General features: G+C 46.5%; 1 protein-coding gene across 1 annotated transcript in view; it reads right to left on the reverse strand.

The window, feature by feature from the left end:
* The window catches only part of LOC112107397 (phosphofurin acidic cluster sorting protein 2), a 168,643-nt gene that overhangs the window by 102,073 nt on the left and 52,434 nt on the right, over window positions 1-14,136 (reverse strand). The window lies entirely within an intron of this gene.

Genomic DNA, 14,136 nt, shown 5'->3' on the forward strand with positions numbered 1-14,136 from the left:
GTACAGACTACTGATCCACAAGCTAGGTTTAAAAACTACAAGTTCTTTAAGCCAGACAATCAATAGAATTTAGAGTGCACATTTTCAAGTGTGTTGGCTATTTCACTTTGCAACTCCTGGCCCATGAAGACCTACTTCTACCTGTTTGTCAACTGCTGTTTTCATGATTTCTTTTAAAAGTTAATAAGCAGTTCTGGCCACCCAAATGGAAAAACAGGGATTTAAGCTCTTCCCTCTGCCCCCTGCTGTTGGCATGCTAAGCAGATGAAAGTAGTGTCACACGCCACACATTGCTACGTTGCTTTGGTCAAAGCTGCTAAGAACATAAGAATGGCCATATTGGGTCAGACCAGTGGTCCATCTAACCCACTATCCTGTCTCTGACCATGGCCAGTGCCAGATGTTTTCAGAGGGAATTAACAGAACACGGCAACTTATGGAGTGATCCATCCCTGTTATTCAGTCCCAGCTTCTAGCAGTTAGAGGTTTAGGGACACCCAGAGCATGGGGTTGTGTCCCTGACCATCTTGGCTAATAGCCACTGATGGACCGATCCTCCATGAACTTCTCTACACTTGCAGCGTTTTTCTGCTGTAAGTTTCACTGGTGACAGGGAATCGGTGAAAGTAAAGCGCTGGTTTGTGCACTCAATTCCTCAGGCGTCAGAGAGTGTTTACATTAGCAGCACTTCCATCACAGATGAGAGCAGCGCTCTAGGACAGCTATCCCACAGTGCAGCTCTCTTCAGTTTGACGATGGGTCTTGTGGGAAGGGGGCTAAGGGGTGATCACAGGCATCCTGGGTCCCTGCACAGCCTCCTCCTCCCCAAACACTGATAAGCTCCAGTAGCTCAGCATGGCTCCAAGCAGGGGATCACTTGCACCATGGAGCAGGCATTGTCACCTGGCCAGATAAGTGAGCACTTGCCAATAAAACAGGAAGGGGAGTTTCAAAATTCCCGGGGCTTTACAGGGGGAGGGGTGGATGTCTGTTTACCTGGCATCAGAGCAGCAGAGCTGCTGGCTAGAGTGGTCACCTAGGCACTGTGGGATATCCTCCGGAGGCTAAAAGCTGTGTCAACAGGAAGAACGTGTCTTCACTTGCACATCAACGCAAAAGCATCACCGGTAAGAGCTGTAAGCCTCTCATGGAGGTGGTTTTCTTTTTGTGGTGAAACTTCTGAGTTTCACTGCAAAAAGTCATTAACAAGTGTAGACGCTCCCATGGTTTTTGAGCAAAAAAGGGATTTTTTCTGCTTTAAAATGGCAAGTGTAGATATGCCCTAATTCTTTTTTGAACAGTGTTATACTTTTTGGCCTTCACAATGGTAACGAGTTCCTCAGGTTGAGTGCATGTTGTCTGAAGTACTTCCTTGTTTGTTTTAAACCTGCTGCCTATTAATTTCATCAGGTGACCCCCCATTCTTGTGTTATTTGATGTCATTAGTGATCCAATACCATTGTGCATTGAAATAATTCCTTGTATAAAGTACAGATGGAATTAGTGCAATACACAAATGTTAATATCAAGAAACAAGCATTAGTGTCTGGATTTTAATATTGGGCTGGCCAGAAAGAAGCCCATCCTCTCTGCATGCTCAGCGAAGATCCTGCTTTACTCAGCCATTTCTCAGACACCTCTTCCCAGCACAGCTCCTAGGTATGACTTTTCCTAGAAGCAGTGTATAAGGCTTACAACTCTACAATTTGGCTTGGTGTTCGGTGTGCATGGTTCCATCAGATCCTCTCTCTCTCTATGAGAAACAACAGGGACTCCAATCTCTTTGGAGTTACCCTCTTAACTCTCCACACTTGTATTGCCTATGCCCGATTTTTTTTTTATGGTCCTCGTCATCACAGATATTGCCATTCCTCAGCATGAGTTATGCCAGGCTGCAAGGAGATGCTCTGGTCTCACAAGAGATCAGATGTGAAAGGCCGCAATCTGAGCGGATTCTGCACCCACCCGTATTACTTTGCTCCAATTCAATACTGCCCATAGGTCAATGGTCCCCAAACTATGGGGCATGCCCCCCTCGGTTGGCCCAGGCCAGCCCCCATGGAGGGTGGGAGGGAGGGAGCACCACCCAGCCCTGATCTACTCCAGATTACATTATAGGTAAGCGGGGGCATGACATAAAAAAAGTTTGGGGGAATTAATGGACACAAATCTGACATCAGGAATCATAATACTCAAAAACCAGTGGGAGAACACTTTAACCTGTCTGGCCATTCTATGACAGACCTGCGGGTGGCTATCTTAAAACAGAAAAACTTCAAAAACAGACTCCAAGGAGAGACTGCTGAGCTTGAATTGATATGCAAACTAGACACAATCAACTCAGGATTAAATAAAGACTGGGAATGGCTGAGCCATTACAAACATTGAATCTATCTCCCCTTGTAAGTATTTTCACACTTGCTTCTTATCAAACTGTCTGTACTGAGCTATCTTGATTATCACTTCAAAAGTTTTTTTTTGTTTTTTTTTTTCCTCTTACTTAATTGGCCTCTCAGAGTTGGTAAGACAACTCCCACCTGTTCATGCTCTGTATGTGTGTATATATATATCTCCTCAATATATGTTTCACTCTATATGCATCCGAAGAAGTGGGTTGTAGCCCACGAAAGCTTATGCTCTAATAAATTTGTTAGTCTCTAAGGTGCCACAAGTACTCCTTTTCTTTTTGCGGATACAGACCCACACGGCTGCTACTCTGAAACCTGCCATAAGTGAAAGGAGCCTAGTCAATTTCCTTTAAGAGACCCACTGATTAATGGAAAATCTTTTGGAACAAAAGAGGAGAGGACAATTTGGTGAGCAATTCACACCCCCCACCCCATGCCCTCGCACCATAACTATATACAAAGCTGCCCCCTACAGTGCATGCAGAAGCAGCAAGTGTGGAACTGACAAGCCTGCTCCATTTTATTCCTCTCTTGCTTGGCCATAGGGAAAATGAGTGCTGCTCTACATGAAGCACATTCCTGTGCTACTAGCAACACCTGGGAGTGAGAGGAGATCAACAGACAGTTGATCCAATCACCTCCTTCCCATGTGTGTCCTATCCTATACTCCCAGTAAGAGTGGAGGACCTTGTCTCTCATACATCTGTACATTGCACTTCCTGCCCCAGCAAGAGCAGGAAGTGAAACTGATCCATACTGTGTTGGTTTCATTCCCTGGCTGCTGCTCCTGCAAGCATTGCATGAACAGGGCCTGAAGGTCATTGAGTCCCCTGGTACTGCTGGTGGCCCTGTCATATAACCTTGGTCACAAACTCATCAAGCTGCATCTTCAAACTAGTTAGGTCATTTGCCCCAACAGCTTCTATTGGGATGCTGCTCCAGAACCTCTCTCCTCTGATGGTTAGAATTTGGCTTTGGAGCGGAGCCCGGAGCTGGAGCGCGGAGCAGTGGAGCTGCAGGTTTTTACCTGGAGCTGAGCCGGAGCACAGCTCCAAAGCCCTAGAAACCTAATTTCCAACCTAAATTTACTTATGGCCACTATTCCATTTGTTCTTGTGCCAACATTGTCTAGCTTCCACAGCTCCTCTTCCTCCCTGGTGCTTATCACTTCAGCAGGACCAGCAGCACACACTCCGTGCTGGGAGCAGGGACACCTGCCAAAAGGGGCAAAGGGCCCCACATCAGACCAAACTGGAGACTGGCGAGGCAATTCACTCAGCCCCTAAGAGAGAGCAGATGTGAAAGAGCAAAGGCCCCTCTAGCAACCCCTCCTGCTGGCAGGGCTCCAGAGGGACCCATATGCATGTTCCATCATACGAGAGACGCAGAACATTGACACCCTCTTCCACCCAACCTCCCCCCACCCCCAACACCAACCATGGACAAAATCCCAGAAAACAAACGAACCTAAACAATTAAAATACAGAACTGTCGCATCTTACGTGGGGGTTAGGTTCTAAAGCCAGCATGTAAGGCGAAAATCGCATATAGTCAAAACCCCAGACTAGCAGCGAGCTGAGCTGGGCCGGCGGCCGGAACCCCAGATCCGCTCAGCCTGCCGCCGGTCTGGGGTTCCGTCCGCCGGCTCCTGCCAGCCAGGGACACGGCCCCGCTCAGCTGCTGCCGACCCAGGGTTCCATCCATCAGACTGAGCGGGGCCGGCTGCCAGGACCCCGGCTTGCAAGGGGCCGGCGGCCGGAACCCCAGAACGGTGGTGGGCTAAGTGGCTCAGCCAGCTGACGGTCTGGAGTTCTGGCTGCAGGCTCCTGATAGCCGGGGTCCCGGCTTGCAAGGGGCTGGTGGCTGGAACCCCAGACTGGCGGCGGGCTAATCGGCTCAGCCAGGTGACAGTCTGGAGTTCCGGCCGCTGGCTCCTGCCAGCCGGAGGACACGGCCCCACTCAGTCCGCTGCCCGCCCGGGGTTCCGTCCATCGGGCTGAGCGGGGCCGGCAGCCGGGACCCCAGCTTGCAAGGAGCCGCCGGACAGAACTCCAGCTTGTCAGCTGGCTAAGCCGCTTAGCCCGCCGCCGGTCTGGGGTTCCAGCCACCAGCCCCTTGCAAGCTGGGACCCCGGCTGACAGGAGCCGACAGCCAGAACTCCAGACCGTCAGCTGGTTGAGCCGCTTAGCCCACCGCCGTTCTGGGGTTCCGGCCGCTGGCCCCTTGCCAGCCGGGGTCCTGGCCGCCGGCCCCGCTCAGCCTGATGGACAGAACCCCGGGCTGGCAGCGGGCTGAGCGGGGCCGTATCCCCCGGCTGGCAGGAGCCGGCAGACGGAACCCCAGACCGCGCATAGTTGCATTTGCGTAAGTTAAATGCATGTATGATGCAACTCCACTATAAAATGAAAAGCTCTACTCCACATAGAGGTTTTACCCCCCCAAATGATCCAGAGAACCACAAAGTCCCCAAGGAACTGCATTACTATCTATTTTACACAGAAATGTGTGCAACACTGGGACAATTCATAGTACCTCTGGGTCTCAGTTTCCCCATGTGTACAACAGGGATAACAGCCCTGCCCTGCCCTACAGGGGTGTTGCGCGGATGAATACATTACAGATGGAGAGGTGCTCAGATACTACAGGAATGGGCAGCAATGTAGAACTCTGACAAACTCAGCTCCTCCTTGGCCAGTTGAAGAGAGAGGGAAAAAAGGGAGAATGGAGGCTCTCATACACAAAGTCCATCCACACAGAAAGGTGGAAGCTCAAACTGAGGGAAAGTGGGAAGGGAACAGCACAGAAAGGCAGAAACAGGGGGAGAGGAGAGTGAAGGCCAGTATGTTTGACTGCACATCTGGTTTTTACTGTGTGCCAGCACTTAGAAGTGATTCAGAGATAAATGTGTCCCCTACTCCAGATTGAGGGAGGGAAAGAGACCTCCATTCCTCACCCTGTCCCAAAAGAAATGTCAAATGTCAAGCACATGCATGCTGCAGCATAGTCAGGGACGAGTTGTGATGCCATTTGTTTTCTTTGTAATGCTGTAGCTGGAGAACACTCACACCCATGCTTGCCAAAATCCACAGAGCTGTGGCTGGTCAGGTGATGAGAGCAGAGGTATAACAGGACAGGCATTGTCTCTGCTGACAGACCAAAACAATAGGCTCTTTTTGTCCATCATACCCAAAGCTCGAGAAGGGAAAAGGTACTTAAAGAAACAATTGTGCTCTCAGCACACACAGAAATATACAAGGGGCGTTCTGTTCTCCACTGACATTCTTTCAATTAGTCCTTTATAAGCTTTGATCAAACCCATGCAGCACTGCTGCCTGAGAAAGCCCCTTTTACAGTGATCAGGGAAACAAAAGCAGTTAAAAAAAAGACATGAGATACATCTGCTTTCTTTATCCATGATTGCCGGACAACTGGTACTAAAAGGCTCTTCACACCAACAACAATGAAGCATTTATATCCTCTAGCAGAGGAGGAGATTCAGAGAAATCCACAGTGTAAAAATCATTCATGCAGTCAGCGTGTTTATTATTGCAGGTCTAAATTGTCTAGCTTCTGTTACTCTACAAATCAAAACAGGAGATGGGAGGAGACTAATGCTTGCAAAAAACAAAAAAAACCCAACATATTTTAAAAAGGTTATTCCAAGGGTATATTGATTGCAGCCAAGGCCACATTTGGAGTAATGCACCAACAGTGAATTCAGTGGCTAAAACCAATGGGAGGCCTCCATGTCCGGATGCATACATAGAACAGCACCAAGATTATCCAAAAAGGAGGCACAAAGGTATCACCCCCTTTGTGTTCCTGTCCACCTGCTTGGAATTTATGTGATAACTAAGTCTCGCAGATCAGTAATTGTCTGCTCTTAACATCTTTATTAACTAACTAGAAAATGTCGCAATGAACATGTTAAATTTCATGAGCAATACTAAACTGAGAAGAGTTACCACCACCAGGAAGGACAGAAATACAGTGACCTAGAGAGATTTGAAACAGAAAAATGATTTTCAGCTTGGAAAGATGCACTCAATATACATAGGGAAAAATAATCTAGTACACAGCTATCCAATAGGAAGGAGGAAACTTGGAATCAATACTGCGAGAGACACCGAGGGCGATGACAGAAGTAGGCTGAATGACTTGTAAATATTTCAAAACTGCATATTGTGCATGTGCAACAGAACATTTTTAGTGCACTTGTTTCAGCATCCATCTGTAACTGAGTATGCAAATACATAGCTAGTTCAGTGCACACAGGTGGGTTCAAGACGTACAGTTAACCCACAAAAGCTTAGAACCCTCACTTTTGTATTCCTTGTTTTTTATCTCAACTGTGCAACCATGCAATTTTTGCATTTAATAGATACATAATTTTGATTATTCTTGCTCATTTCATTTATGCCAAGGTTGGGATTGAGACGGACTTCCGCTCTCAGCTTTTATTGGCAGGGACCTTTTGTGTTTGTTTTTTTTGCTTTTCTCAAGGCACTTAAATATCCATTGGGAGCACAGATGGGTGACACTCAGTTTCTGAATCTGAAATGGAACCTTGGGCCCTCCCTTAATCATAAGCCAGGTTTCCATTAAAGAAATCGGAGGTTCTTGCCTAGATTCTGCATCAATTAGAGCTACAAACTACTACAGAATAAACATGTCCAATGAAAGTAAAAGGCTGTCTTTCTAAAGTAAAGATGTGATAGCCTGACACTAGCTTTAAACAGAAACCTGGTCTTCCCCAATTTCTTCAGCCCCACACTGAAGGTATAGAATCATAGAATTGTAAGGCTGGAAGGGACCTTGAGAGTTCTCCTAGTGCAGGGGTTCTCAACCTTTTTCTTTCTGAGGCCCCCTGCAACATGCTATAAAAACTCCTCGGCCCACCTTTCCCACAACTGTTTTTCTGTACCAGTAGAGTAAAAGCCAGGGCCAGCATTAGGGTGTAGCAAGCAGGGCAATGGCCTGGGGTCCAACACCAGAGGCAGCACAGCAAAGCTAAATTGCTCAGGCTTCAGCTTCAACCCTGGGCAGCAGAGCTTCAGCTTGGGCTTCAGCTCAGGGGGCAGGGCTCAGGCTTCAACTTTCTGCCCTGGGGCCAGTTAGTCGAAAGCTGGCCCTGCACTCTGATTTATTTTGATGAATCCCCTGATACCTGCTCACGGCCCCCCAGGGAGCCCCGGACCCCTGGTTGGGGAACCACTGTCCTAGTCCATCCCACAATGGTGAGGCAGGATCAAGTATATCTAGACCATCCCTGACACGTGTTTGTCCAACCTGTTCTTATAAGCCTCCAACAATGGGGATTCCATAACCTCCCATGGTAACCTACTGCAGTACTTAACCACCCTTAGAGTTAATATCTAACTTGTATCTCCCTTGCTGAAGATTAAGTCGATTACTGCTTGTCCTACTGTCAGTGGACAGGGAGAACAATTGATTCACATGCTCTTTGTAACAGCCCTTAACATCTTTTTCAAGACTAAACAAAGAATCACAGAAATGTAGGACTGGAAGGGACCGTGATAGGTCATCTAGTCCAGCCCTCTGCACTGAGACAGGGCTAAATACAGTAACTCCTCACTTAACGTTGTAGTTATGTTCCTGAAAAATGCGACTTTAAGCGAAACAATGTTAAGCGAATCCAATTTCCTCATAAGAATTAATGTAAATGAGGGGGTTAGGTTCCAGGGAATTTTTTTTCACCAGACAAAAGACATACATACATACATACATACATACATACATACATTATATATATATATATTATATATACACATATACACATACACACACACAATAAGTTTTAAACAAACAATTTAATACTGGTACACAGTGATGATGATTGTGAAGTTTGGTTGAGGTAGAGGAGTCAGACGATGGGATATTTCCCTTACTGCTAAATAATGAACTAGCAATTGGCTGAGCTCTCAAGGGTTAACTCTCTCACTCTACAAGGCAGCAGGAATGGAGGGAGTATGTGTGAGAGAGAGATGCGCATTTCCCCTTTAAGTACACTGCCTTGTTAATTAGATCAGCTTGCTGAGACAGCAGCTGCTGCAAACTCCCTCCATCCTGAGCCCTGGTGTGTCCCCCCCTGCCCTATGGAAGATGGGGTAAGCGGGGTGCAGGAGCAGGGGGACACCTTGACAGCCCCCCTCTTCCCCCTGCACAGCAAGCAGGAGTCTCGGGGAGCAGCTCCAAGACAGAGGGCAGGAGCAGCACATGGCAGTGGGGGGAGGGACAGCTGAACTGCAGGCAGCTGCTGCACAGGGAACTTAGGGGAGCGGGGAGCTGATGGGGGGCTGCCGGGCCACCCTGGTTCCAAGCCCCCACCAGCTACCTGCAATGGGCTGCTCTTCCTGCAAGCAGTAGACAAAGCAGGCGACTGCCAAATGACGTTAGAAGGGAGCATTGCACAACTTTAAACAAGCACGTTCCCTAATTGATCAGCAACGAAACAACGTTAACCGGGACGACTTTAAGTGAGGAGTTAATATTTAGTCTGGATAATACAGTATCTAACATGCCCAGGTTTTTTTTAAACCTGTCTTCATAGATCAGGTTTTCTAAACCTTATTTTTTTGCTCTCCTCTAGATTCTCCCCAATTTATCCACATCTTTACTAAAGTGTGGCTCCCCAGACTGGAACAAATACACCAGCTGAGGCCTTACCAGCATCAAACAGAGCTGGACAGTTATCTTCCGTTTCTTACATACAATACTCTTGTTAATCCACCTCAGAATGATATTAGCCTTTTTGCAACTCCACTATAACTCCCACATCCTTTTCTGCAGTGCTACTGCCTCACCAGTTATTCCCCATTTTGAAGTTGTGCATTTGAGTTTTCCTTCCTAAGTGAAGTACTTTGTACTTGTCTTTACTGAATTTCATCTTGTTCACTTCAGACAGATTCTTCAATTTGAATTCTAATCCTGTCCTCCAAAGCGCTTGTAACCCCTTTCAGCTTGGTGTCACCTACAAATTTTATAAGCACATGTTGCATTCCGTTATCCAAGTCATTAATGAAAATATTGACTAGTATCAGACTCAAGAGAGACCCCTGTGTGACCCCACTAGATACATCCTCCAAGTTTGACAGCAAACCAGTGATAACTACTCTGAGTTTGGTTTTTCAACAAGCTGTGCACCCACCTTATAGTAATTTCATTTAGACCACTTTCCCCTAGTTTGCTTATGAGAATGTCATGTGGGTCTGTCTCAAATGCTTTACTAAAAATCGAGGTAAGTCATCTACCACTCCCCTGCCCCCAATACACTAGGCCAGTAATGCTGCCAAAGAAGAAAATTAAGTTGATTTGACATGATTTGTTCTTGACAAATCCATGCTGGCTATTACTTATCACTACTATACTCTGGTCTGTATCTTCCCACAAATTGAAGTTAAGATGATTGGTCTATAATTCTCCGGGTTCTCTGTGTTCTCCTTTTTAAAGAAAAGATAGGTTCTATGTTTGCCCTTCTCCAGGTTTCTGGGACCTCATCTGTACTCCATAAGTTCTCAAAGATAATTGCTAACAGTTCTGAGATTGCTTTATATAGTTAAGTACCCTAAGCCTAGGGTCAATTTCACCAGGCCCCATGGACTTGCTTACAATATTTTCACATGTTTTCCCTATTCTGGCTTGTGTTCCTTCCCTCTGGTTGCTAATATTAGATGCTTCAAGCATCCAAACAAAATTAATATTTTTAGAGAAGACTTAGGCTATGTCTTCACTAGCAGTGTTAAAGCACTGCCGCAGCGCTTTAACATGGCTGTGTAGTCGCAGCACTAGCGCTGGGAGAGAGGTCTCCCAGCACTGTAAAAAAACCTACCCCCTCGAGAGGAGTAGCTCCCAGCGCTGGTTCACTGTCTACACTGCCACTTTACAGTGCTGAAATTTGCAGCGCTCAGGGGTAAGCAAATTAGCCATTGAACACCTCAACCTAGTGTCATCTATTTTCTCCTTCCCCATCCTTTGTCTTTCTCTTGTTCCTAATGTATTTATAGAACCTTTTATTATACGTCTCTTGCCAGGTGTAACTCAGTTTGTGCCTTCGCCTTTCTGATTTTGTCTCTACATGCTTTCCTTCCCGTTCTTTTGTACCTATCCTTAGCAATTAATCTGTGTTTCTGCTTTTTGCAGGATTCCTTTTTAATTTTCAGGTAATTAAAAAGCTCCTAATTGAGCCATATTGTCCTCTTACCATTCTTTCTATCTTTCCTTAGTGTTGGAATAGTTTGCTGTTGTGCCTTTAATACTGTCTCTTGAAAAAACTGCCAATTCTCCTGAACTCCTTTTTCCCCTCAGATTTTCTTGCCATAGAACCTCACCTCCTAGTTCTGAGTTTGTTAAAGTCTGCTTTTTTGAAGTCCATTGTCATTCTTCTGCAGTCCCTCCTTCCTTTCCTTTGGCTCATGAAGCCTATCATTTATGCTCCTTGTTGCCTTTCACCTTCAAGATTCACAACTAATTCCTCCCACTTAGATAGAATCAAGCATAGAATGGCTGCTCTCCGGTTATTTCTTTCCACCTTCTGGAACAAGAAGTTCTCTACGTCCAAATGAAATGGTGTAAACTAACAGCCTCGCTACACACGCCGTCTGCCTTTAGGATAGCAATTACCTGCTGGGAAAGTAACATTTTGGCAGTCAAGGTCTAAAACAACAACCAGTGTAACCAAAAAAGGCAGCAAATTGTTAATTAATTCGATAATTCTGTTTGTGTTCCTCGGGGTATAAAAAGCAGAAAAATATACCTCTAAGAATGAAATTGGCTCACTGAATTAAATGTTTGTTTCTCCATGGGGAGCACAGTAATTGCACTGAGACTTCACTCACACAGAGATCTTTGACCAACAGGAAGGAAACAAAATTAAAAATTAAAGACTTGCATTTTAATTAAACCCCATGAAACTCAAGAGTGTGGATGGAAGAACCAGCTGCTAGATCAAGTGAGCCAAACTCTAGTCCAGGGGTAGGCAACCTATGGCACGCTTGCCGAAGGCGGCACGCAAGCTGATTTTCAGTGGCACTCACACTGCCCAGGTCCTGGTCCCGGTCCAGGGGGCTCTGCATTTTAAATTTAATTTTAAATTAAGCTTCTTAAACATTTTAAAAACCTTATTTATTTTACATACAACAATAGATTAGTTATATATTATAGACTTATAGAAAGAGACCTTCTAAAAACATTAAAATGTATTACTGGCACATGAAACCTTAAATTAGAGTGAATAAATGAAGACTTGGCACACTACTTCTGAAAGGTTGCCGATCCCTGCTCTAGACTGAGACTCTAATGCAGGGGTGGGCAAACTATGGCCCGTGGGCCAGATCTGGCCTGCCAGCCATTTTAAGCCGGCCCTCAAGCTCCTGCTGGGGAGTGGGGTCTGGGGCTTGCCCCGCTCTGGCACTCCAGCTGGGGCTCAGGGTTGGGGGCTGCTTCATGCGGCTCCCGCAAATAATGGTATGCTCCCCCCCCCACGATGGGAGCTGCGGGGCGGTGCCTGCGAATGGGGCGGTCTGCAGAGCCACCTGGCTGTGCCTCTGCATAGGAGCCAGAGAAGGGCCACGCCGCTGCTTCTGGGAGCCGCTTGAAGTAAGCACTGCCCAGAGCCTGCACCTATGAGCCTCTCCCCACGCCCCAAACCCCCTGCACCAGCCCTGATCCCCCTCCCATCCTCCAAAGCTCTCGATCCCAGCCTGGAGCAACTTCCTGCACTCCAAACCCCTCATCCCGAGCCCCACCTTGGAGCCTGCACCCCAACCCGCTGCCCCAGCGCTGATCCCCCTCCTGCCCTCCGAACCTCTCAGTCCCAGTCCAGAGCACCTTCCTATACCCCAAACTCCTCATCCCCAACCCCACCCCAGAGCCCGCACCCTCACCCCAGACAGGAGCCCCCTCCTGGACCCTGAACTCCTCATTTCTGGCCCCACCCTGGAACCTGTACCCCCAACCAGAGCCCTCACCCCCTCCCACACCGCAACCCCAATTTTGTGAGCATTCATGGCCTGCCATACAATTTCTATTCCCAGATGTGGCCCTCGGACCAAAAAGTTTGCCCACTCCTACTCTAATGAATCAGATTCTCCCCGAGCAACAGAAACAGGACACCCTGTCCTGATACCCAGACCACATATTTAAAGGGAATCCTGACAGCCAAGAAGATCTTGCACTTCAGACCCTACAGAGGCAGGTTCCCTCTGCACGTATAGTCTCTTAGGACAAAAGTTACACACATCTGATCCTCTCAAGAAGTTACAAATTTCAACCAGTGGACATCCTGCTTTCAGGGAATCTGTGTTTCAACATGGACATTATTTGTACAAACTGTATTGGAGATGGTCAAATGAGAGGTGAACGTATCATACTGAGATTTTACTCACCACCCAAAACAAGCACTTTCTGTATACAAAGTATTACTTTGACACAATGAGACCTTTGTGCTTTCATACAGATTTGCATAAGTCTGCAGCTCCACCTCTGCTTTGCTTCTGTCACTCAGATAATTATATTAGGCACAGGCAGCAACTGCTACATTTAAAGATACAAAGCAATGTTCCATTATAACCCTATTTACACTTGACTTATGGAATGTATCACTTTTTGGCCTCACATATTCCACATAGTCTGTGTCCAAGGTGAAATTTTGTTTGAGAAAAATCCCTTGAGCCACTTAAGTGAGAAGAGGGGCAGGGACATTTTTACATAAAAAATAAAAATTGTTTTGCAAACAAGCCAACAGCTGAAGCGGGATTTGCATAGGAGTCTGAAGAAGCAGCATTTTTCTGAGGAAATGGATTTGACCAGGTTATGAATGTTTGAAAAAAATCATACAGCCTATATAGCAGAGTGCAAGTTTGTTAAGTATGCGCTTAAGGAACTAATTGCAGCACCTACATGTCAGCAGTTTAGTAGCATTTAATTCACTATTTCCGCAAAGACTCCTAACTGGGCTGGACCTTCCCAGTGTTTCAGGAAACCCAGGTATCAAGAAAGGGGGAGAAGTAGGAAAATAATCATCCTAATCTCACCAACACATTCCGTGGCCTAAGGCTTGGATTGGGAAGTCCTGAGCTTTTCCCACCTTTTCCACTGACTGGCCATGTTAGTTCTTTGCAATCAAATCTTACGGGAGTCCTTGGGTTGCCACGTGTCAGTCCCATTTACTGATAGGATTACTGAGGCAGATACAGGTTAAAGTTACAATGCAACAGATGGAATAAGCCCAGATTTCTGATGTGCTGTACCCATGTCTTAGGACTCTCAGCAAGTTAGGAGTCTATGCTTAGATATACAATGGGGCTAATGGCCCACTTTGGTAAGGAACTCAAACCTACAGATGAAAACAACTACTGTAATTCAAATGCTCATAAATCAAAACCCATCTCTTCCAGGACAAGACCACCCACGCCTTCTCATTGAGGACTAGTTTCATACCTAGTTGCAACTTTCAACCCTCTTCCATTCTGACCGCAGCCCTGCTCAAGAAACCTTTGAGATTTCCCCCCCCCCCCCCAAATAGGAAGAGTATTTTTCATTGTCCTCATACTCAAAAATAGCTGTGAAAGTCTGGAAACAGTTTCCATTATAATGGTGGGGACTCTAAGCTCCTCAGATTTTATGGCTATAGAGATCAGGTGTTCTAACAGCGAATCGTAGCAGGTGACTGAGTGAAGGGGGCCCAGCCCTGGACCTCCCTTCCTACTTG

The sequence above is a fragment of the Terrapene carolina genome, unplaced genomic scaffold (assembly GCF_002925995.2).
Source record: "Terrapene carolina triunguis isolate 2854851 unplaced genomic scaffold, T_m_triunguis-2.0 Scaffold210, whole genome shotgun sequence".
Classification (NCBI taxonomy): domain Eukaryota; kingdom Metazoa; phylum Chordata; order Testudines; family Emydidae; genus Terrapene; species Terrapene triunguis.